This window comes from Rattus norvegicus, chromosome 1 (genome assembly GCF_036323735.1).
Source record: "Rattus norvegicus strain BN/NHsdMcwi chromosome 1, GRCr8, whole genome shotgun sequence".
Classification (NCBI taxonomy): domain Eukaryota; kingdom Metazoa; phylum Chordata; class Mammalia; order Rodentia; family Muridae; genus Rattus; species Rattus norvegicus.
The window spans coordinates 200,745,102-200,770,443 of NC_086019.1; the positions used below are offsets into that span (position 1 = coordinate 200,745,102).

A 25,342-nucleotide genomic window follows, 5' to 3' on the forward strand; every position below is an offset into this window, starting at 1 on the left:
TCAATACATCCCAAGGCAAGCTGGGGAGAGTCACTGTTAGCCCCTCAACAATGGATGTTCATGCCTGTGTGCATGTGCTTGTGTGTACACTCAGACTGGATTTAAGCCAGCCCCATGAAATTCCTTAACAACAATTGTAGCGGTGATGATAAGTAATAAAAAGCTCAACTCTCATGCCCCCTTCAGTCAGCATAACACTCTACCTGCCTCACCATTACCTAGTGACTGCATCTGTTCAAGTCCAGAAAGTGGCAGTTGGATATGAAGTTGCAGTCCATTAAAATCAATGAACGATAAAGTGAGTAGTTCAACTTTGACTTGGGGAATGAATCTGCTGTTTACTGGGTTGTAGCCCCTTGCTACGAATGGGCAGCCCCCTCTGGCTTGCCTGGGTGGGCATCACTCAGAAGGCTGGGTGGGGAGGTGGGTAGTGCTGACCCAGGTAGTGTGACATTGGGTTGATTTTGAGCTAACTCCAAACTCAGTTCTGAGGTGCTAATGATGTCACGTAGGTGCCTGTCGGGAATATATAAAATGAGAGTAAAGTTCTGTCTGCTTTGGTCCTCCTTCTCCCGTAATTACAGCAGCTGCCACTCATCCAGGTCCAGAGCCTGAGTGGCCGAGAGTCACCCGAGTCACCCGACCATTAAGGTCTAGTCATGTCAGGGAGCATATGACAAAATGACAGCTTGTCATATTGGCTTCATCAATGCTTCCGAACTCTCCAAGTGTAGGTCCAATTCTACAGCATGTCTCGGCATACAGCCTGGGCTGGAGGGAAGCAGCAGAAACTGGATTCTAGATAGATGCTGACTTTGTTTCCCCCCTGTAATTATGACAAAGTGTCTCATTGTCTACCTAATAACAATATGACCATCTAGCACCAAATATGCAGTTTATTAAAAACCAATCTAAGAGTCCTGGCACTATGGAAAGGGGCTGGACCCCACCAGAGTGATTCCCATTTATCATCAACTGCCCCATCATCTAGTGACTCTGAGGAAGAAACGCAAACTTTCAAATAAATGTCAGACCAGACACACAGGCACATGTCGAACATATCTGCATACATGCATGCATATCCAAGCAGACACATGCCGAAGATATCCAGAGACAAGCCACAAAAGTGGCTTTGCAACTCAGGATGGCACTTGGGGTGTACAGAGAGGACTGCCTCCCTTGTGTTTTGTACTACATGGACCACAAATGCTTTTCTGGGATTTCCTGAACTTTCTAAAGTTGAACTTGTATCTATCCTTCAGAGTTCAGAAAATATTAGACAAGATCATACAGAGCATTGAAAGCTGATGGTCCATGCTGGGTGAGAAGACCCGCAGGAAGGACCGAGTGTAGCCTGATCCAAGCATCTGCTACTGTGACTGTGGTCACCAGACTCTATCCCTGGAAGGCCTCATCTTCCTGACTCCCTTCTTCTCCCTGGTTGTTGGGAAGTTTTCCCAAGTTGGCATCCTGAGTAAGGAGGCAGACTCCTAGGCACCAGAGCCCAGACTGGCAGAGAGGAGAGATAAGTTGATTCAGTATTTCCTCTTTAGAGAGCAGACAGACTTTGGGGTGGCTCAAGGAGGAGAGTGGAAGAGGTCCAGCGGGGCCCAAGAGCCTCATTAATGGTCCAACTCAGCACTCCCTATATCAGAGGAAGGCTGGCCTACAGCATCTTCAGAGAGGCTGGCCTAGAAATCTGGCCTTGAAAGCAGGAGGGGAAAGCTGGAGTGTGTTGGGAAGTGAGAAGACTGGCCACCAGGCAGACATCTGAAGAAGGCAGGACGTCCCAGGCCCATGGATAGAGGCATGGTACAAGGATAAGCAGCCACCCTTCACTAATACATTATGTGTGTTCGTGTCCCCTGGAGTGTTGGAGAGTGTTTCCTCTCCTGCACTACAGCAGACCCCACCCCTAGGCCCCTCATGTTCTCACCTTGCCCTGGTGTGGAGCATTTGTCACAGTTTGAGAACCCGCACTGGCAGCTATCATCCCTGGAGTTCAAGCTATCCACAAAGGTCCCCTCTCATGCCTCCATCCTATGGGCTGTCACCAGTTAGAGTGACAGACAGGGCAGCTCCGATACCCTTCCCATCCATCCATTACCCATCCCTACCCCAACCCTCAGGCCCAGCAAGCACCAATAACAGCTGATTTGCTGAAGTGCCGTCTGGTAAGTGCCATGTCGAAAGGACATTCTGAGGCTGTCTCAACCCCATAACAACCCAGGAGGAAGTGATTATTACCGCTATCATTTCAGAACGAGGATCAAGGCTCAGAGAGTGTGTGGCTTGCCTGAGGTCACACAGCTGGCAGAGGGGTGAAATGACTGGGCCATCTGGCCCTGAGTCCTGGCTCTTTGCTGCAAGGCAGATATATCCAACTGTGCCGCCTTTCTGAGCATGAGGCTGCCATTCACTGCTGGTTGGTGCCTCCAGAGATGGGAGGTTCTGGATTTAAAGAAACCAGCTCCCCACGAGGTAGGTGAAAACACTAAGGTTGACGGCCATCACCAAAAGCTGCTTGCAGGACATAGAGCAGACACTGGAATGTCAGCGGCCACTAGGTGAGCCCATTCTGTGCCCAACTCTTCCTAGCATGTGAGATAAATTGGTCTCTGATATTCTCAGAACAACCTTGAAATACTGTGACTAGTTACAGACACTTATCTCAATGGGCACCTAACTCTCCCTGTATTCTACCATCTCGCCACTGTGAGAATGGATTACATGGGACTTACCTCAGGCATAACCCTTTGACCTGCAGGTTGCAATGGGTATCTCCATTTGATAATAATGCTTAGGTTAAATTCCCTCTGTGGCACTACTGGGAAGCAGAGGGACCTTTAAGAGATAAAACACTCATTGGAAGCATGACCTAGAGGAAATATTGAGACCCCATCCAAGTGTTCATTTTTTTTGGGGGGGAGCTGAGGACTGAACCCAGGGCCTTGTGCTTGCTAGGCAAGTGCTCTACCACTGAGCTAAATCCCCAACCAAGTGTTCATTTTTTGCCCACCTCCCTTCTGTGTAAAACGTGGCTATATACCACCACTCTTGGACACCACCACAAGTTGCCTTTCCACAGTATCAAAATCATCAGGGCCAACAGCTGTAGGCTACAAGCTACAAAGTCTTAAGCCAAAATAAACCTTCGTCCTCCTAAAGTGGGTTGTTTTAGATTGCAGTCATGCAGCCATGGGAAGATCAGCAACACACTTGTCTTTTCTCTATATGTGATTCTGAAACTCCTACATGTATAAAACTTGTGGGCTACTCATAGGACTTGCTGATTCATCTCTGCAGCAAAACATCACTCGTGTCTGGGAGACGGTCCCTTCCAGAGCTTCCACACCAATCCTAGTGAGGATGGTTGGTCAGCCACATAGTGTCAGGGGGAGAGGTCCAAGTGGGCTAGAACCAAGAAAAGAAAGGACATCTCTGCCTCCCTCTGCCTCTTTTCTGACCTTAGGCTGTCCCACCCTGTGTGTCCCAGAAGCCTCTGGTAGTTATGGCAAATGAGGAGGTTTATGAAAAGTGGGGGTGTGGTAGTTAGGCAGTATCAACACACTAAGCTTCAAAAGGAGCTCATCCATTGCTCTTGTGGAACTTAGCCTACAAGAGCTCACAGGCTTTCACCAGGATGAAGTAAAAAAGAGAATCAAGGAATGTGGGCATGGGTGGGTGTCCACCAGGGTATTTTTGCGGCCTTAGAACTCTACTTTGGGTTTTTTTTCTTTTTCTTTTTTTTTTTTTGGATAACAATGAAGGGTTTACAACAGCTGTTCTCAACCTATGGGTCATGACCCCTTTGGAGGTCACATATCAGGTAGCCTGCATATCAGATATTTATATTTCAATTCATAACAGCAGCAAAATTATAGTTATGGAGTAGCAAAAAGATAATTTCATAGTTGAGGGTACCACAATATGAAGAACTGTTAAACAAAGGGTCAAAGCACCAGGAAGGTTGAAAACCACAGGTCTATAGGATATCCTGATAGTGGGTTTCTTCTCTTATGACAAAAGGCCTCCACAAGCATCTGTCTTTGTGTAAGCCAGGTCCTCCCCCAAATGGGAGCTCCTGCCCTCTGCCTGAACAAGCACTGAGCAGTGCCCACAGTTGCTTGAGGCTGCTTCTCTATCAACCCTGGGGTCAAAGCTGCCACGGACTTATTTGTAAGACCTTTTAGCCGTCACGATTCTTGGTCAGGAATTAACCTCTCTTGTGAGACCAATCAATTTTTGTCCCCTCATTTGGCCCCCACCCAGTCTGGTCATCTCACCCCACCCTGCCCTCTCTAAAGCGCTTCCAATTTGAAATCAGACACATTGATTGAATGCCCTAGGGTTGGACTCCTCTGGAATCAGGAGATATGCTTGCCATGATCCTCCTCTCTGTGCTCTTTCCTGTGGTGATGACCGTCTCAGGGTGAGGGTCACTGCAGTCCCATGAAGACAGTAGCTGTTCTCCAAAACATGGGCAGTTGACATTCAGAGCACCTGTCCCAACTGTTCAGGCTGGACGGGGACAGATGAGTGGGAATTTACTCAGGAAGGTAACCAGTCAAGTGGGAAGCAGGGACAGTTGGCTCCGAAAGCCATGCCATCTCTTTCCAGCATGGTGTAGGTAGAGAAAGAAGCAAATGGGTGGCTTTGTGTCTACATATACCCGGTGACTCTTGGTTCATACAGCATAGACTACTGAGATAACTAAATAAATGAAGAGAACAGGTGAATAGAAAGCATTTTGTGTGGTTCCGGGGCTCATAGAACATCAAGGCAAGGACTTTGTCCCATATGAAGTAGGTACTTCTCCAACAGCTGTTAGAATCCCTTGAGACAGTGCAGAGGATAGAGAAAATTAGGTTTTTAGCAGAGGATAGACAATTGTGGAGAGTTCCTGATGCAGTCAGCAGAGGTCACCAAGATCACCCAGAGTGGCTACCATATTGTTTCATCCATGGATTGCTCTAGGGAACCCTGGGGTACACAACGAAGGTTCCAAGTCTGATATTTTCTTTTTCAACTCACAGGTTCCAGGTTCTACAGCTGCCAAATTCTTCCTATAACAACCTCCCACCGACTGATGAATCTCTTCTCTATTTCTATCCGAAGACACTGAGCAAAGACAGACAATGCCAACGGGCTCACACTGAAAACATTCCATTTGCTCACTGGGCCTCAGGGCTCAGCTGACATAAAGTGCACTGAACACCCATGTGGCCCAAATGGTTACTAAAGTCATGCAAAACTGAGATGACCTGGGCAGTTCCATCCTCTGTTTGCTTATCTGTGCCATGAAGTTCCTGTTACTATTGCCTCCCTAGAACCACTGTGATGGCTGATTCGGGACTTCAGAGCTCTCAAAGGGTGCCTGGTTAAAAATAGACTTACAGATACAAGATGGATAGCTTTCTGGTTTAAGTATGTCCCATAGATTGCTTGGGGGCACACTTACACCAGCAAACAGCATTTGTCATGTATCTGAATTCTGAGTATAACTTGGCATCCTGAGTTGTTATTTGCTAACACGGGCAACCCTTGTCACCCAGCATGCAGGAATCCACACAGTGACTGCTTAGGAACACAGCCAGTGACTGTTGTTAACATAGCATAGAAACGTGGTTGCTTGCAGGTCAGCATCTCCTTTTGGGCTCTGAGGTTCTTGAGGGAAAAAGGGATTCGCTTACCCATTCCTAGTTGCTATGACAGAGTAGCACAGCCTGGGTGGTGACAAACAATAGGTATTTATTTGGCTCATGGTCTGGGGGCAAGGAGGTGCGAGAGCATGCATGCTGTGAGTATCTGGTAGGGGATACAGTGTGGAGAGTTTTGTTTTGTTTTGTCTTTTTCCAAGAAAGGTATCTTGCTGCGTGCAGCACCTCATTCAAATGTATCTGGAGTCTTAGAAGCCCCACCTCCATCCTCCTACAATTGGGCCTTGAACGATCCTTTGGAGTTCTATCAACAGCAGGGGAGCCCAGCTACTCGTGTGCCCTTGACTAAGAAATGATCAGCCTTAATCTCCTTTATCTTTTGGGGAGTCCATCCTTCCATGAACACATGGAGTGGTGACAGAGGAAGGGGACACCCACTGAGCCAGCCAGATGACCCAAGTCAACCTGGTCAATCATTCTGGTGAGCAATCACCCTCCTGTCCTTGTGTTGAGTCTTAATGAGGACAAAAGGAAAGGGCTACACATGAGATGAACAGAAAGTTGGCTTACTGTTTCTGTCGGGGGTTTATTCCTGAGGTACTTAATCTACTCCTCATATAATAGTATTAATCCATTCCTGAGGGTAGATCTCTCATACCCCATCCCCTCTTAAAGCTTCCATCTCTATTTCATAAGGTGTGAAGGGCTACCAACCTCGGCAGAGAGCTCCCTCTCTACCAACCTCAGCAGAGAGCTCCCTCTCTACCAACCTCAGCAGAGAGCTACCTCTCTCATGTCCATCACTGACTTCTTACTACCAGGTCAATTCTGTACATACACTGAATAAGATGGCTGACTTGAATTCTTTGCTTATTATGAGGATAATGACTAGTGTATGCATATGAACCACAGTCAGTATAAGTGCGCCTTCCCTCAGCCGTCTGCTTTTTCAGGCAATCCAAGGTGATTCAGTTGAAAATGTGTTAGTGCAGCACATACTTGCAGTCTTCTTCCCACCTCCTGGACATTTTATAACAACAAGGAGAGAACTGTGTTGGAGACAGACTCTTCCCTTCCCCCTTGGTAAGTCACACAGCAGGTACACTGGTGTGATGAAGAGAGGGTGTCATCCTTCTGCAGCAATGACAGAAGAATAAGATTTATCCTGTGACTTTGCCTAAGTCCCTGGCCACAAAATGCTCAACAGAGGCGAGAAGAACCAGAAAATCAAACTAGCCAGGAATAAAGATGGTATATTGCTCTCCTAAGGCTGCCATAACAAATTAGCGCGCGCGCGCACGCGCGCACGCGCACACACACACAGACACATACACACACACACACACACACACACACACACACACACACACACAGACACACACACACACACGTGGCTTAATACAACAGAAAGTTAGGCCCATGGTTTTCAAGGCCAGATATGCAAAGTTAGAGCAGCAACAGATTATGCTCTCTCCAAACTGGGCAAGAACCATTCTGTCTCTTCTAGGTCATGGGTTATGTTGGCCTTGGTTTCTATACCCCATAGCCTTCCCCCGCCCCCTCTCTCTCTCTTCTCTCCTCTCTCAACTTTTTTAATTTTAAAAAGTATTGTTTGTGAGTTTCACATCATGTACCCAGTCTCATTCATCTCCCCATCCCCTCATATCTACCATTTGCCCTTGCAACAACCTCCCCCACAAAATCTCACACACACACACACACACACACACACACACACACACACACACACACCAATAAGGCATTGAAAAGCATTTCATCATGGAAGCTGCAATGTGTCACAATGTGTCCCACAGTGCATCCCTCTGTCCACACATCTTCACTTGTAAATGTTCATTGCAATGAGTCTTTGGACCAGCTCAAGATCTCTGGCTTCTGTGACTCCATAAATATATTGGCTCCTCACTGGGACTCCTCCTGGTTATCCTGTCATTGCCTGTGTCATGGAGATTCTGCAGCTTTGGAGCAGCAGTACTGGCACTTTCACATGCTCCAACCATTCATAGATGACATAGATTTTGGTGTGCACAAACTAAAAGTCTCAGTCCGAGCTGGTCAGCCTTGGAGAGCTCTCCATCACTACTCTGATAGGCCGCTCAATGCAGCCATCTGCAGGAAACGGGGTCAGCTCTCCTGTTCCCATGCACTTGGAGGCCATACACAATGCCTCCAGAGCTAGCTCCACTGTGTGGTCCAGTCAAGGTTTGGGGCCCACTCTCCCAAGTGCTGCCACCTGTGAGGGGCTGGGCCAGCTCTCCTGTTCTCACACCCTGGCGGCTGGCTTCCCTGTGCCTTCATCATCAGGGCCAACTCCACTGTATTGTCCCGGAGAGGTGCGGGGCCAGTTTCTTGAGTGCTATAGCCAGTGAGGGAAGAACATCACCCTCACACCTATTCTACCTCATGTTTTGTACATTTCCTAAGGAGACATTGTCACTGGGTTCATGGCCAATCCACATAATATAAAATGGCCTCTTCTCATGAGCTCTATTAGTGTATATCTACAAGGACCTTACTTTCTAAACGGGTGACACTTAACAGCTGATGGGATCTGGAATGTATTCATATCTTTTGAAATTAGTACTTGTGCTCCCTCAGGGAAGTGAGTTGAACTGAGGCTGTCTGGGAAAGGGCATGCATGGGGAGTCTGCTTGATGACACTAAGAAGTGCATTTTGGGGGTACAGGCCTTACAGAGCTATAGACAGTTTGAGATCCTGGGGTGACTTCCTAGGAGTTGTTTTCAAAGGAATGAGCTGTATTACTTTGCCAGGAAGTTGGGGGGGCAGCCAGAGAGAGGCTGGAAGGGGCTCCTTACAAGTCATCTTCCTCAGCTTTGGACCTTGTATCAGTGCTGACACTTAAATGCCCCCCTATAGGTCCCTCCCACTGAAGACAGGTCATCCTTCCCATCTATCTAAAGTTTATGGGAGGGCACAGGCCACTTCTATTTCCTACTGGCTATCCCCAGGCGGCTGAACAGTTAAATGGAGGAATAAATGTCTGAGCAGCCACTGAGCTGCTAGCACAGTGTCTTCCCTTACAGGACTGGTCACTACACAGAGCAAACATGTGAGCCAAATGTCTGAAACAACTAGAATGTGTGTGGAGAGAAAAGTGGATGCCAATTCTCTGGGAACATTGAGGGGACAACAAAATGTGGCACATTATTAACATGTTAGCTAGACAAGGTTCCATCTACTTAAGATATAAGACCTGTCCATGGAGATAGCTGATGTGGCCTCCTTGGCTCAAGTCAGCCCTTTCTGGCTCCAAGAGTCTAAGTATCAGTGCATGGGCTGGGCAGAAGGGTTCTTCTATGTGTGCCCCCTTCTGAGTTCCTGGGAAGTTGCCTGTTTCCTCGGCTCTGATGGCTCGTGTTATGTCAGAGCATGACTCTTATCAGAATAGGCTTCACCGGGACACAGCAGTGCTAGTTGGATATGGTTGAGGGCCCAGGAAGGGAAACTAGGACATCTACAAAGCTGATGACCACCCAAGAATATGATCAGTTAGATGCTAAGGTAGGACTTCTCCATGTTTCCCTCCTTCTCTGTGATAGTATAGAATTCATGCAACCCTTACTTTCCTTATTGAATCAAGTGTTACATCTGCCTCTAAAGGGGCCAGGAATATAGCAGAACCTGTTTTGCTATAACCTGAAGTTGCAGAAGGAAAAAGATGCTATTCCTGTTGGGTCCTCCCACAAGAAAGAAACAGGTTCTCCATGTTACCTTTATCCAGGAAAACACAAGCAAAGTCTGCTTGTTCAGACACAGCCACTGAGACCAGTTCACACTGCAGTTGCCACTGCAAACAATTTTCTGTTCAGAACTCTCAGAAGCTGATGCCTAGGATTAATTTTTAAGAGTAAAACCAGTTGTTGGGCGTATTCGTGGAAGGATGACTGAGCATAGAGTTAATCCTTCTACCCATAGACCTGACAGTGGATGGTTCATTGACAGACATGACTGCGAACAGTGCATATTATGTACACAGATATGGTATGTGCGCCTGTATGTAAATCGGACTTATGTAATGGTATATGTACACAGATGACACATATGTACATTCATGTGCATAACCAAATGCTACTGTGCACATGTGGCTATTTATGTGCCTTAACTTACACATGTCACACAGTGCTGTGGTAGTTTGAATGAGAATGATCTCCACAGACTCATGTGTTCACATGTTTAATACCCAGTCAGTGGAACTTTGGGGGAAAGATTAGGAGGCTTGGCTTTGTTGAAGGAGGTGTGTCACTGGGGTGGGCTTTGAGTTTTAAAAATTCCATGCCCTTCGAAGTTAAGCACCTTCTAATGGTTGCATCAACATATTAGGTCTCAGCTGTTGGTATAGTGCCATGCCTGACTTCCTACTGCCAGGCTTTCTACCATGATGGTCATGGACTAACTTGAAACTGTAAGCCCACCCCCAGTACCAGTAAACTTTTTCTTTTATAAGTTGCCATGGTCACAGTGTCTCTTCACAGCAACAGAAAAGGAACAAGAACACATACATCCATATTTTATCATGTGTGTGTCACTTTACGTGCATGTGTTATGTGAGATTTTTGTCTGTTTGTCTACATACATGGGATTCACATATGTGCCTGTGTGATTTTTGCAAGTGTGTGCCAATATCCATTCTTGGTATATAAATTCATGTATGATATATTATTTGGGTTTGAAGTTCACATGTAGATATATGTATGCCTGCTGCAAATACATGTACATGAGTGATTTTGTGAGTGTGTGCATGACTATTGGGTGTATGTTCATGTATACATGCATGTACATGTGCAAGTATGTACTCTCACAGTTTCATGTACCTATGTGTGGCTCAGTATATATGTTTGTGTTATAAGCATGACACATAATATTTACATGCATTTTCTGGTACATACATTTATAGCAGGAGAGTGCCATGCACAGGCTTATCGTGTGTGCATTTATGTGACTGTCGTCTGTGTTAAAGTTTTAAGACAATCAGGTTGTTTAGAGAAATATTTTAGGATACAAAGTCTTATAAGATTATAATATTTGGCTAAGGATTCCTTGCTTGGCCAGGAAGCATTTTGACACAGCTCAGAGGTGAGGACTCATGGAGCTAGTGGCATGGGTGTACAAACTATCCCAAGATCTCTGCAGATCCCTAGTCTATTAGGATGAGCAGGACACCTGCCGAAGGGAAGCTCATGATTATTGCCCTGGGGCTGAGCAAAAGAAGAATCTTCCTTCAAGCCCTAAGAAGTTGGCTTGCAATAACCATCCAAAGGCTAGGAGGATATGAAGAGAGATCTTTCCTCAAAGGAATTACAATCATTTGATCACAGTGATGGTGACATTGTCAGCTAGATGAGTTCAGAGGCAACAGTTTCTAAATTTCACCTGCTCCAACTGAAAGCCTTAATTTCATCAGAGCTCAAATTCCTCCTGGCTAAAATACCTCAGACCTTGAAGGCCCTGTGGTATGTTCTTGTAATATTGCAGGCAGAAAGGTTGGGGTCCTGTGCAGCTGACTGCTGTCCTGTTTGTATGTCTCCTGTGTTAACAAAGGAGTTTCCAACGGGTATCATGTCTCTGCTATGACCTCTAACATTGACTGATTAGTCATAGACCCTGTCAGCCAGGGAAAGGAGGCTTTCAGAGCAGAAGCTGCCCAGAGGCCTGCATGGAAGGTGCGGCTGGAAAGGTAGGGGTAAAAGCCAACAGCAGTGAGGCATGGAGCTGCCGCCAGAGAATGTTAGCCAGAAGCACCCAATATATGGCTCCCACACTCTGCACTATGTCAGCCCAGAGGATAGGAAACTACTTATCTTCTTTGTCTCCAACAAGGGCAACCCCTAGTCTGTGGGCAACCTCTGAGAAGACACCCAATGCTGTTCTAGACTCTTAGACTACAAGGAGATAGTGGTGAAGGTAACAATATTGAAGAAAGATGGCAGTGGTGGTCCTCTGGGGTGCTGTGAGACCCTCGGCAGTGTAGGCAACACTTGTAATCAGAAAGGTTCTATAATCACAGGCATCCTTCGCAACACCATAAATCTGCTCACCCATCTGCCCAAAACGCCAAATATGTGCTTGAGTACCTGAGACAAGCCTGCTTCCCAGTGATTATGCTGTTTACATGTCCTCCCACAGTTTTTCCAAACCCTATTCTCAGGTAGGCTCTGAAAAGGAAAGGAAATCTATCAGCAAGCCCCGTTTCTACCTGCTTCCTAAAACCTCCTTAACACGGCTAAGCTAAATATATATTTCTAAATACATTTAACTATGCGGCCATAGATTGTCCTTAGCCACAGTACTAGTACTTTGGCAATGCAACAAGAAGGAAAGACAAGTAGAAGAGGTGGCCTTTGAGTTTCCCCAGTGCTACAGAAAACATCTGTGCAGAGCAGGCCTGCAAGGGACATTTGCTGGATTGGGACACTGCCTTTGGGATATGGACAGAGGGAAAGATGAACAAAAGCCTCAACCCAGCTCTTCCTCGTCTCAATTCATCAAATTTGATTTCTGATCCTTTGCTGGGCCATGACCTAAGGTGGCTTAGGAACTCTACTGTGTGGTGATGTGATGTTCTAGGCAGAGTGGGAGCCTGAGTACCCATGCCACCAATCTCTTTCTTCAAGAGACATCCAACATTCCTCTCTGCTTCCTCTGCTTTATTGGACCATACTGCTCCAAGTTTGGTGTCTTCAACACCAGGAAGTCTCTTCAGATTCTCAGTCTCTCAGTGGGTCTATACACACACACACACACACACACACACACACACACACACACACACACACACACACACACAAGCATATTGGGTAGGTGGATGGAGGAGGAAGTTGTACAGGAAGAGGGAGAGGGAAAGGAAGAAGGAGAGAGAGGAGGAGGGGGAGAGGAAGAGGAGAGGGAGAGGGCAAGAATAAAGCCAGCTGAGCAGAAGCAACAGTGGCTTATTATGGGATATTACTTCTGTGCTAAATCACTACAACTGACTGAGTTATCCCCAAGGCATTGGGTATCTTCCCAAGAGCTCCACACTCTGTCCTTGCTCTCCTCTCCCAGTCACTGCACCCCAAAAGAGAGACACAAACCTGGCCCTGCACTATACCTCAGGTGACTGGCTTCCTTCTATGCAGCTGCAGATAGAATAAGACTAGGCTGTTAGAAACATCCAGAGGGTTGGAACCTGGATTGCAGCCAACCAAGATGGCAGGTGTCATACTGATGGGAACTTCGGCTTGAAGTCTGAGCATGAATTTCATCCGACTATACTGGAATTTTTTTTAAGTCCAAAATATTTGCAATTAAGGTACCTCATTACCAAATTAAATAGCTATTCCTCTCACTTCACACAATAGCATGTTCCTGAGAAATTACATGAGGCGAGAATTTTTAAAAATCAAATTATATTTTTCAAAGTACTTGGAGAGCTTTCTATTTAAAAGAATCCCACAAGGAATCATCCCTTGGAATGAAGAATCTTATTGTAATGCAAATGATCGCCTCCTAATTTATCTGTTTTCCAAATTCAGATAAACTGGAGTTTATTCAGAATGGTCAAAGAGCAGGGTCTGTGGTTAATTGAATATTCATGTTAATTTGGAATCTCTGTATATACCCTGTGTTGATTACCAATTTCCACAAAACAAGACTGTAATAAAACACAATAAAATACACTTAACAACAGAACAATGCTGAGCCTAATTACTTTTTCTTTGATAATCTGAGGACACAGAGGACCAAAAGGGTACAGACCTGAGTTTTGAGAAAGAACATGGACTGTATTCTGTGGATCTGGAGCCTGACAAGAAGCCCTGGATCTTTTGTGTGTCCGTGCCTCTGTGTCTGTGTATGACCTGAGGTCAGCCTGGAGTGTCTTCCTCAGTTGTTTTCCCCTTTATATTTCGAGACAGGTTTCACATTGAACTTGGAGCTCAGCAAATCAGGCAGACTACCTGGTCAGTAAACCACAAGGAATCTCCCATCTCCGCTCTTGCTCCGCTGTTCTGGGGTTACAGGCGCCACAGTTGTTGGCCCTTTATGTAGGTTTTGGGGTACAAACTCAGACCCTCATGCTTGTACATCAATCGCTTTACCCACGGAGCTCTCTCTCCTCAGCCAGTTGATTCAATTTCTACACCAGAACCCCGCTTTTTGGCCATTCATCTTGTTTCAGAAAGGAAATAAACACTAGGCTAGAGAGTGTCCTGGCAGATTCACTCTTTGTTTTTGCCTCATTTCTGAACCAAGCCAAAGCCTCCACTGGTCTGTTTCAGAAAGCCAAAATCAGAGACAGGAGCAAGAGCTAGCCGGTCTCTGCTCATTACCCGATGGCGTAGGAAAGGCCAGTGTCTGCTCCAGGAAGAGATGGTGATCTTGATGTCATATAAGGATGAAGGAAATGGTTCCTTATAAAAGCAAAGTGCATTGGACCCCTCCCTACTCCAAAGCCACGTCTTAACCTCTTTGCTTCCCAGATACCTTTCTATATGTGCTGCAGGGATGAACTTGTTAAGTCCACTCTAGCCTAGGTTCCAGATGCTTTAAAATCCACTCACTCCCTGCTTCTAAGCAACTGCTTTTTTCCAAGAACTCCATCCATTCCTATTTAAACAAATAAGGTTGCCTACCTTTGCCATTTGCAATTCAACGGGCCCCCTAAATTAATTTCCCCAAAAGTAATTCAAATAAAAGCTTGGTTGCCACTTCTCTTTTCTGAGCCCCAAGATTGAACAAGGCATCTGAATAAAAATGTCTGTTACAGCCTTCTTTAATATTTAAGCATGACGTTCATTGATTTGTTTCTTGTTTTCTGCAAACCTTGACAACATGATAAAATAAATCATAAGAACAAAATATAGTGGTAACATCTTTTATGGACTTCACATAGCCATCAATCTCAAGCTGGTAGTGAATTATCAACACAACAAAAAGATCTATGTTTTAAGAGCTCCGGCAGCATGCTAGCTGGGGGTTTTTCTGAAGCAAACTCCAGGCGAGTGACTGATAAGCTTCGTTATTGTTTTCGGAGAGTCTTGGTTTATGGGGTGTGCGGAGGGGTTGCATATGTGTTTCGGAAGCAAAGGTTTGATCAATTCTAAGTAGACATCTACTAAAATATAAAAAATATAACAAGCCTTCCTGCCGAGAGCTGTCGCATAGCTGCCACCCTGTGTCAGCATGACAAGCCTCACAGTGTGCTTCTGATTCTATTTAATATGGAATTAACCTTTCTTAATGTGATAGACTCTGCATGGAAGATGGAGCCAACTAGGTATTTGCACGTATTCTCCTGTTTCATTTGTGGGTTGATATTTGGCTGCGGCATTGTAAATACAAGAAGGGGACGAGCCGAGCCGCGAGTTGTCAGATACGCTCAATCCTTAAGTAGACTGCAGGCAAAACAAAACAAAACAGAAACGAAAACACTGTGAAATGCTACAGGGTTCCAAAGGTGTCCCCCAGGAGGTGTCCTGCCGTGGTGATGAACTAGACAGAATTCAGAGCAAGGAAACATAGTCTGAAGTCTGTCATCTGAATATCACACACTCGTTCTGCAAACAGCTGTCTCTCTGTACCATTTCTTCATTTCTACCATTTCTACAGAAGAGAGATCTTCAGAGTTCATCCAGCTATGGCTGAGGCCTCCTCTCTCCCCATTAGACCTCCTCAGATTGCAAGACCTTGGAACCAGTGTGTGCTCCAAGGCTCTCCCGTTCTTTTGAGGTTACATTCACACGATCCAAATATTTCCTTTTTAAAAATGCCAGGTTTTCTTCTGGGTGATTGGTGACCCTCCACGGGGTCTAGACCTTTAAGGAAAGCCACCAGCCGAGATATGTCAGCAGCAGCAAATCCAATAGAACAAACAGCACCAGGGATTATGACTGAAGGTCACCCAAACCATGATCCACACTTCCTCCCAGCGTGTCATCTCCACTTGAGGCAAGGCAAAAGAATCATCCAGAAATCTGGGCCTGTGTTCCAGAGCACATGGCTGCCTGAGGTAGAGAGGGGCAGGAATGGTGACCTCTGCCTGGAAAAGGGTTCTTTAAAGGTCTGGATAAGGGAGATTTTTATCTGGATTTTTTTTTATTGCAGAGGTAAATATTAAGATGTTACGGGGAAGGGAGGTTATCTCACCTGTTGTTGAGGTGAGATGTGTTGGCTTCTTGAAAACCTTCCCGGAGCCTTGCACTTTGTAAATATCCCCTCTCCCCTCACAACTTGGTGAAATAAGATACACTAAAGCCAACACAGCAGCAGGTGCCTGGGTCTGCCTTCACAGGCATTTGTCTCTCTTTTGAGGAGTTTAGGCCCCCATTTTTCCTCTCACCCTTCCAGCTTCTCCCCAAGATTAACCCTCCCAGGCAGGCCACCTTCACCACCCATTTAAATAAACATCATACAAACTCTCCCCGTCTTTCCACTGCTGTAACTCATGGCATTTCTTTCTTTCTTCTCTTTCATTATTCTAGCCAATTAAAGTCACTGTGGTTTTCTTTACTCGGCCTAAGAGAAACACCTTCAGTATTATTGCTTGTTTGACATTTTGGTTTTCCATTTGTTAAATTTTATTAGCAATATTGGAAACGTGAATTACTGTATCTCAGAGGCCACACCGCTCGGTGGAGGAGCCCGGGTGCTGGCAGTGCCACGATATACATTCACTATAAACCCGTCAGCGTCTGAGTCAGTAAGAGCTGCCCAGCCGCCACAGGCTTCACAAGCCAGGGAGAAATCAGGACTGGTGAAGGAGCCCCATTATGCAGCACCTGAGAGGTAGATGTCGTGTTTACACCCTTTGGGCTGCTCTTCAGCAATCTCTCATGTGTGGGACCATGAAAAATGGGGGTTGGGGATTTAGCTCAGTGGTAGAGCGCTTGCCTAGGAAGCGCAAGGCCCTGGGTTCGGTACCCAGCTTCGGGGGGAAAAAAAAAAAAAGAACCAAAAAAAAAAAAGGATAAGAAAAATGATATCTTTTACTATTTAAGTCCAGCCTCACTGCCCCAAATGCCACTAACCATAGGAGGAAGAGCTATGTTCAATTAGTTCATATGCCACAAATGGGTCTTTTTACCTATAACAGACTTTGTATTTTGGATGAGTCTTTAATTTCCAAATGTGACAATGGGGAAGAGCTAGAAAGACTGCGCTCACTAGCAAATGGGTGTGGCAAATGGGTGTGGCAAACTAGCCCTGACATACATAGTCACACCACATGGTAGGTTTACCTGTGTGTGCCGTGCAACCATGGATGCAGGAAAGGCTGGGTACCTGGCCTTATATCTGTCCCTAGCATCCCTGTAACACAGTCCTGATGGTTCCAAAGAGCCAATTAAACTTCCTGGGATGAAGTTTGTTTTCAGAGGACAGCTGAGATGGTGGGGTTTGTCACAGCAGAATAGTTAACAGAGCCCTGTGACTAATTTAGAGTGTTGACCCCCTCACCTACCTGTCAAGAGATAGCTGTCAGTGAGTAAAGCACCTTGTCTCCTCCAAAGAACAGACCCCATGAAGACCTGTGTTCAAGTCACACATGGTGGAAGGAGAGAACTGATTCCTGCAAGTTGTCCTCTGGTCATCTCCATACTTCATGTTGTACATGCACACATGTTCACACACAAAAATAAGTAAGCAAGTAAATACATGGAATGGAATATTGACCCCAGGCAGAGGTGCAGGTAACATTAACTATTGTCCCGTTCTGTCCTCCCTCCAAGAAGAATGTCTGGCAAACAGTGGGCACAGTAAATAGGCCACTAAATGAGTGGGCGTACTCTCACAGGATCCTAGGCTGACTCTCTGGATGAGCTCACAACATCGACTGCATTGCCAGCTTACCACCTCAGCCATAAAATGGAGACAACCTGAATGTCCAATGGTCTTGGCTTATTAAACATGTGGTATGCACACATACATATACACAAGCGCACATGGGAATCGAGCAAGCGAGACCAGACTTGGGCAGAACGGAGAGAACAGCAAAGTGCCTGGCATGTGGCTGCCTTCAGAACAAAGCCACAACTAGAACTTGGCTTTTGCATTTACCCACAATGTAGCCAACACAGTTACTCATGAACCTAGTCTTGAAGACACCTACATATCCTAGCCATCAAAGTCAGAAAAGGAAATCCAAACCTGGGTTTGGAAGAAGGCTGCGAGTCCCAGGTAATTCTTCTTGTCTTCCATGTAAACCAACATGAGGGAACTCTTCCCTGCAGAGGGTCTGTCTCTACCTGGGAAGGGAGGGGTTCTCAGAGGAAAGAGGCATTGCCAACCTGGCCTCTTGTGTCAGAATGGTGTGGTAAATTGTTTTCTTTCTGAATACTAATATATGATTCTTGCAGGGAAAGGACTGTGTGATTTTTTTTTTTTTGCATTTGGTGACCTGAAAATAATCGACACTACTACATCAATATTCACTTAATAAAGAAGGGGTTTGCACGGCTTGGGCTACTCGCTCTGCTTTGCCCAGGTTTTAGATATTATGCAGAGTCCAGCATGGAGGCCTTGTCAGTCATTTAATTAAGCAAAGCAAGCCTGCTACTCATTTTATTTCTGTATATGTTAATGTTAAAAAAAACTAATAGAAAACAGCAAGTAAATTGTCCCTTGAATATATTGGACACAGCAACAATTACTCTGACAGCGAAGATATAATAAAAGAGGAAATTTTAATAGTATCTTTATTCCATTTAGTCTCTTGGGCTTCTGTTTCAAAGTACTGTAGGAATTAACAATCATTTCTTCTCATTGTTTTTGATGGTCTTTTTCTATTATGCTCCTACCTGACTTAAAATAAAAAAATAATTTAAACTTACATTTTTTTTATTCAATTTTATGGTGCCCTGAGATTTACATCCCAGAGACGCGGAAGGATGGAGAATGAGGAAATAACTCAGAGCCCCCACCCTTGCTCCCCGACAGCTAGTTAAGGCCTTGCCAGTCATTAGTACAACCGAGATGGTCTTGATTCCAACTCAGAAATTCACATAATAAAAATAATTATCTTATACATCACTGTATTGACAAATATGTCGTCCCTGTGCTTTATGACTGTCTGTCATATGGTCTATCTAAACAGCTTCTATAGCTCTACTATATAAAGCAATTAACTGAGTTTATATGGGAAATTGTCTAAGGATTTCTCTGGAATGCTTGGGGAAATCTAACAAACTGAAATATTCACCAATTTATTGGCATGCTACAACACCGGAGAAGGCAGCCCATCAATACAGCTTTTGTTCGAAAACTTGGGTGTTAGGATAAAATGTGGGGATTCTGAGGCCGTGCTGAGGCTTGAATAAAGACCACTGATGCTGAGTTCTCTCGTAAAGGGTGGAGCTGCTCTCCATTGCACAAGGCACACGCTACCACAATGGGCTGAAATCGACAGTGGGGACCATTGAGTTTAGAAACAGGAGAACAGTCAGACATGGCAGTGCCTTAGCTTTAATCTCAGCACTCGGGAGGCAGAGGCAGGACGATCTCTGCATTGAGGTCAGTCGGGGCTGTATAGTGAGACCTTGTCTTGAAATAAACAAACAAATGATAAGTCAAAGAAAAGTGGGAGGGTTTTCCAGTGGGAATCATCAGAGCTGGGTCACCCCTGGATTTACACTGCATATACATTCCATGGAGATTTGTCAGGACATAGGCCTGAGGGTTGGAAACTTTCTCTATCCGTCCTCCCCAGCCCTCACCCGCACCCTGAATAGACTGAGGCCTCATAGCACAGTTTTACTCAAAGAGCACTGAGCCATTTCCCTGGGGTGGAGCCTTCTACTCCCTCCCATGTGTAATAGTTTTCCATTACAGCTTCGACTGGAAACTATGCATTTACTCTCTTGCTATCAAGGATTACAAGTACTGTCTAGCTGGGCCTGACCATGAGCTATAAGCTAGGCTTAGCAGTGGGGAGTGGAAACTTAAGGGTTCTTTAGAAAAATCTGATGGATGGTGTTTTGCTGAGGCAAACACATGAAGGACTATTTAGCTGAAGGAGACACAGAAGAAAGGCTAAGGAGGACTCCTGAAGGAGTGTCTAGCTGAAACAGACACAGAAGAAAGATGTTCTGCTAAAACAAAAACATGGAAGGACACTTGATGAAGGGTTCTTTGCTAACAACGCGCATGCATTGGTCGGCCTTACATTGTGTAGTTGAGCTGCATTTGTAGGGACTCCAGAGAGAGAAACGCACCAAAAACCTTCTGGTAGTATGCTGAAGTTTCTTGCCACTTCTGCAGACTTTGGCTGATTGGCAGAGTGATGTCAGCTGAGACAGATGCATGTGCCGAAGCAAGACATGTGGAGGATCTGTGATGTTTGGACAGAGTGTAAAAAGGACTTGAGGGACAGTGATGAATCCTGAGCTAGGCTTGCTTACAGAGCTAGCTGTACAACACTTGCTGGTCTCAAGTCTTCACTTCACTGAGAGGCACAGCCTAGGACTTTTCCTGGCATTCCTGCTGGTCCCTCCTGCTGCTGACTTGTGCAGAGGCTGAGGCCTGGCTGTCTCGCCTAGGTAGTGTCATCTCTGCTGATTCATGTTTGCTAGACCAAGTCTGCCAAACTGCACTGCCGATGTAAGCGTTTGTGAGTGGGTCGAGCTGCCGCTGCTAACCTGTAAACTGAACTGCCAATTTCCAGACAACACAGACAGAAGTTACTCCAAAGAACCCTTCTAAATATGTCTACTTCTCCCATATCCTTTCTTTTCCACTACCTCTGGTGGTTGGTAGGCTAGAAGGGAGGTTAAAGTGCTTAAGAGCCATCATTTACAATAATGTTTGAAAAAACTTACTGGTGCAGAGGTATTCTCTGGAGGTTGAGATCCCCTCCCCAAATTGCTCTGCCTTCAAGGGTTTCATTCCACATGACATTGTGAGTGCGGTCCTCACTTCCCACTGCCTCTCAGAGGGTTTCACCACCCTTAGGTCCCAGAGATTTCAGTTTCTGGCCTCCTGCCCCTTTCACAGCCTGTGGACAACCGGAATCTCACGTTCTGGGAGCCTGCACGATGGTCCAGCTCTCTGTGACAGATTTAACACGATTCACCCAGGCTTGCTCAGGAAAATCTGCCTTTAAGAACTGAAGATCAGGGTTGGGGATTTAGCTCAGCGGTAGAGCGCTTGCCTAGCAAGCGCAAGGCCCTGGGTTCGGTCCCCAGCTCCGGAAAAAAAAAAAAAAAGAACTGAAGATCAAGCGAGGAGGCCCCCTGGTTTCCATGCAGAATATATCGCACTCTGGGACCACCCCGTGGTCTAGGTAAGTCACCTTGATCCTTATTTCACACTGTTCTGCCTGCAGTATCTCTCATCATCCAAAGGGCAGCAGAAGGGCCAGCAATCCGCAGACCATTCTTGTGAGCAGAAACTCATCTATTGATTGTCCTCCTTCCTCATTCGAAGGAGGTTATAGCACTTAGCATCACTTTCTGCTCTTGCAGAGGACCCTGGTTTGATTCCCATCTCCCACACTGCAGCTCACAACCACTCATTAACACCAGTTCATGATGACGCAATGCACTCTTCCAGCCTCCTCTGGAAGTACACACACGACAAACAAATGTACACTCAGGCACACAGACACACAACAATAACTAAATCTATAAAAACCCTAGTTATATAGAAAATAGTTATAAGTCTCTACATTCAGAAAATTAGAATGGCAACTTTCCACCTATGAAACTTGTAACGGGTTAGATGTGACTGAAATCAGTTGCAAAACAGCTATAGGAAAATCCTAGTTCTGTACATTTCATAGAAAATTTCTAGAATCTTCCAATGAGGTTCCACTGATGGGCAAGGAGGTATATTTGCAATGTAGCTGGAGGTGGGGTTGGTAGGCAACATCTGTCACCCAAAAATAAGGGTCGGAATGGAAGGGTACCCCTACACACATACACCCCATGCTCAGCGATGGATTATTTTTGCTGGCTGAGGCCTGGGAAGCTGCAGACTGGACACCAGGAAGCAGAGAACAGTCCGTCACTCAGCTCCACTCTGGGCCCCTGCATGACTGTTGCAGGTGCAGAGCCTAGAGCTCTAGCTAAGGGGCGCTTCGTCCTAATAACTCGGCTCGCATTTGCTGGTAAGGGTGAGATTGCTTTTAATGTGTTTTAATATTCTAGTTATCGTGCAAAACCTCATCAAGGAGGAAGTTTAAGCAGCGTGCAAACAAGGCAGGCTGCTGAGGGGTGTTATGATACCTAGCACCCCATGTCAACACAACATGCCTCACGTCGTGTTTCTGATTATATTTAATAATGTGAAATTAGCCTTTCTTAGTGTAACATATTGTGCCTGCAACGCTATTTGTTTGAACTAAAAACACCCCTTCCTAGTTTTCAGTTGTAATAAAAGGACTCATATGGTGACCAACATTTTTGCTCATTTTCATCCATTTGCAAAACAGTAGGAAAACAGAGGGATTCTTCTCTGAAGCCAGAGAGGGGGTATGCTGCATCCGAGTCGATTGCTTGTGGCTATGGCAGATTGCTCTAGAGGCTGACTGCTCATTGGCTGCATGAGGTTTCCCACCCTGGACACCCCAACCTTGGAAGGGTTCTCGTCTACTATAGAAGTACTTGGTGGGCTTTGAGGGAGGGTGTCAGTGGCCCATCCTGAGTAGGCAAAGGGCATCTCCATAGACACCTCATGGGGAATTAATTCCCTGCTTATTCATGCCTTGTGAGTCCCTTTTCTCCTCTCCTTCTCTGTCCTCCTATGTCCCTGAGAAATAAGACCCCTGCTTGCTTTGAGAAGCTGAGATAGCAGGGCCCAATAGAAGCAGAGGTTGCAGAGGCAGAGGGTGAACAGCAGCTTTCCTGGAGTCTTTCCTTCCTATACCTGTGCTTCCATGATCTCTCGGCAAACTTTCTCAGCAGTCATAGTCCTGAGGACCAGCAATGCTTGCTTGGTTGTGTGACACAGAACACATGCAGGGGCCCATACCAAGAGTGCATTGTGTGGGTGGACCTCTAAGATGATGTGGGACTGTTACACAGAAAGTCACCTTAGGGTACTGCAGAACCTGGAGTCCACATGGGGAGACAGCTGAGCTCTGGTTTTTTAAACAATCAAGAGAAGTCAAAGCCACTCTCTTGACAAAGATGGGGGTGGGCAAGTGAGGAAGGCAGAGGGTACCTGGGGGTGAGAGAGGCATGAGAGAGGTTCCGTTAGGATGCCTGGGAATACATGTGTGTGGAGGAAGCAATCTATTCCAACATCTTTCTTCTGGAGCAGTTCTCAACCTATGGGTCATGTCCCTTAGGGGTCAAACACCCTTTCACAGGGGTCACCTAAGACCATCAGAAAATACAGAAATTTACATTATAATTCATAACAGTAGCAAAATCACAGTTATAAAGTAGCAACGAAAATAATTTTATGGTGGGGAGGCGGGGTCACCACAACATGAGGCAGCATATCAAAGGGCAGCAGCACTGGGAAGGTGGAGAACCGCTGGTCAAGTGCAATCTAGAAATGCTCAGACTATTACAAAATGTGCTCTAGGTGCCCTGCATGTCAAAGACTGGGCAAAATGCAGCTGGAAGGAACAAATACTGCATCCCAGGAAGTGCAAGAAAAATCAAGAAAACTGCCAAACACAGACACTAGACACTTTCCAAGATCAATGTTACAACCATGTGAGCCACCAGCAGTAAGCTCCTGACTCTAGAAATTCCAGGTAACCGCAGGCAAAGAATGTGACGTGAGAAAACTAAAGTGTATTCACTTCACGTGGATGTAGAAGGGACAGAGCATTTGATTCACGGGACAGTTTATTGACAATTTTCAAAAAATGGAATCACGGACTGGAGAGATGGCTCATTGGATAAAAACACTTTCTGCTTTCCAAAGGACTTGAGTTCAGCTCCCAGTACCCACACTGGGTGACTCCCAACTGCTTGTAAATCCAGATCTGGGGATCCGATGCCTTCTTCTGGCCTCTGTGGGTTCTTGGTACACAGATACCTGCCCAGACACATACACATGCACTTGTAATTTTGATAATCTGAAAAATATCAAATCAGATCCTTACATATTGCAAAAAATACATTTCGAATGGAATAACACAGTGGAGAAAAATATGCTATAAGGATGAGATTCGATATGCACGATTTTTCATGTATATTTTTATTTGAAAAATTAATAATAAACATAAAATTTCCTGAGAAGGGCTTTTCCAAGTACAAGTTCTAAATTTGGAAATACAAATATAAAACACCACAGAGTTTTTTCCAATAAAAGTGAAAACATTGCTAGGAAGAAAGATAATTAATAGCAAGAAAATGGAAACAAACTGTGGGATAATTTTGCTGAAAGTTTGACACTCATGGTTATTATCTTTGCGATAGCAAGAAGTTTCACTAACCAATTTTAAGACTTTACGTTTCTAAACAGATAAAATAGAACTCCTTTGTCAGTAAATGACTTTCAAAGAAGAATGTGAACTCTCCAAGGTATCAGTGTCCCCCTGCCCAGAATTCTCACCATGCCTCCTGGGTCTTATTCTACTGGATGCTCATGGTTCTTTCTTAGTTTTCTCTGGGTTTTGATTTTATTGCATGGCATCTTAGCTAGTATCTCTATTGCTGTGATACAATACTGGCAACCAAAAGCAACTTAAGGGGGAAAGGGTTTATCTAATTCTGCAGCTTACAGACCATCATGAGGAGAAGTCAGAGCAGGAACTCAAGACAGGAACTGATGTAGAGACCATGGACAGAGTATTGCTTACTGGCTTGCTCTCCATGACTTAATTTAATTAGCCTCTTCTAGCATCCAGGATCACCAGCCCAGGGGTGGTACTGGAACCTCCCACTACAGTTGTCGACCAAGAGAATTTCCCATAGACTTGTCCACAAGCTCATCTGATAGAGACAATTCCTTAATTGAGGCTCTCTTATCCCAGATGACTCCAATTTGTATTAAGTTGAAAGAAAAAAAATATCCGACCCAACCAGCACAATTGGAGTTTGTTTGGTTGGTTGGTTTTGAAGCATGTAGCCCAGGTTATCCTCAGACTCATAACTCCCCAGCCTCGGGCTCTAGAGTACTCTATTCTTGCCTCACTTCATAGTAACACTGCTGGGAAAGTGACAGAAGGGGTCATTCTCAAGGAAACAAAAGATGGTGATAGCCTTCTGGAGGGAAATCTGGCAACATGACTCGGAGTCATTGATGTGTGCAGTCCTTGATCCTGCAGTTCCATTTCTAGGAATTTTGAAGAAGGGAAACAAAACAAGTGCAGACAACAATGAGCTCATTGAGTTTGGCACGGTATGATTTACAGTATCAAAAGCTGAGACATTTGTCTGAATTTGGGTGGAGTGGGTAGGTAAGTAGCTGTGAGTGATTCCACTGCCTACCCCTCAGAGATACCGCAGACTCTGCAGAGGAAATTCACAGCCGGGTGCACAGCACTCGCTCCGTTCTGTCACTGGCATTGTGGTGAGGCCGCTGCTTAGACGTCCCATGAAATACCGAGGGCCATTAAGAAAAATATTGGAGAAAAGCGTGTATTCACTTGGGGAAATTTGAGATATAGTAGATGTGGAAAAAGCCTGCAACGAAACAACAATTGCAGGGAAATCCCATTTTTGAAAGGAAAAGTATACACGACTTTGTATAATAAGCATTCTGGAAGGAAATACAC

General features: G+C 45.3%; 1 long non-coding RNA gene across 1 annotated transcript in view; it reads right to left on the minus strand.

Annotated features, from left to right (window-relative positions):
- The window catches only part of LOC134485188 (uncharacterized), a 119,571-nt gene that overhangs the window by 1,057 nt on the left and 93,172 nt on the right, over nt 1–25,342 (minus strand). The gene's annotated exons all lie outside the window — the stretch shown is intronic.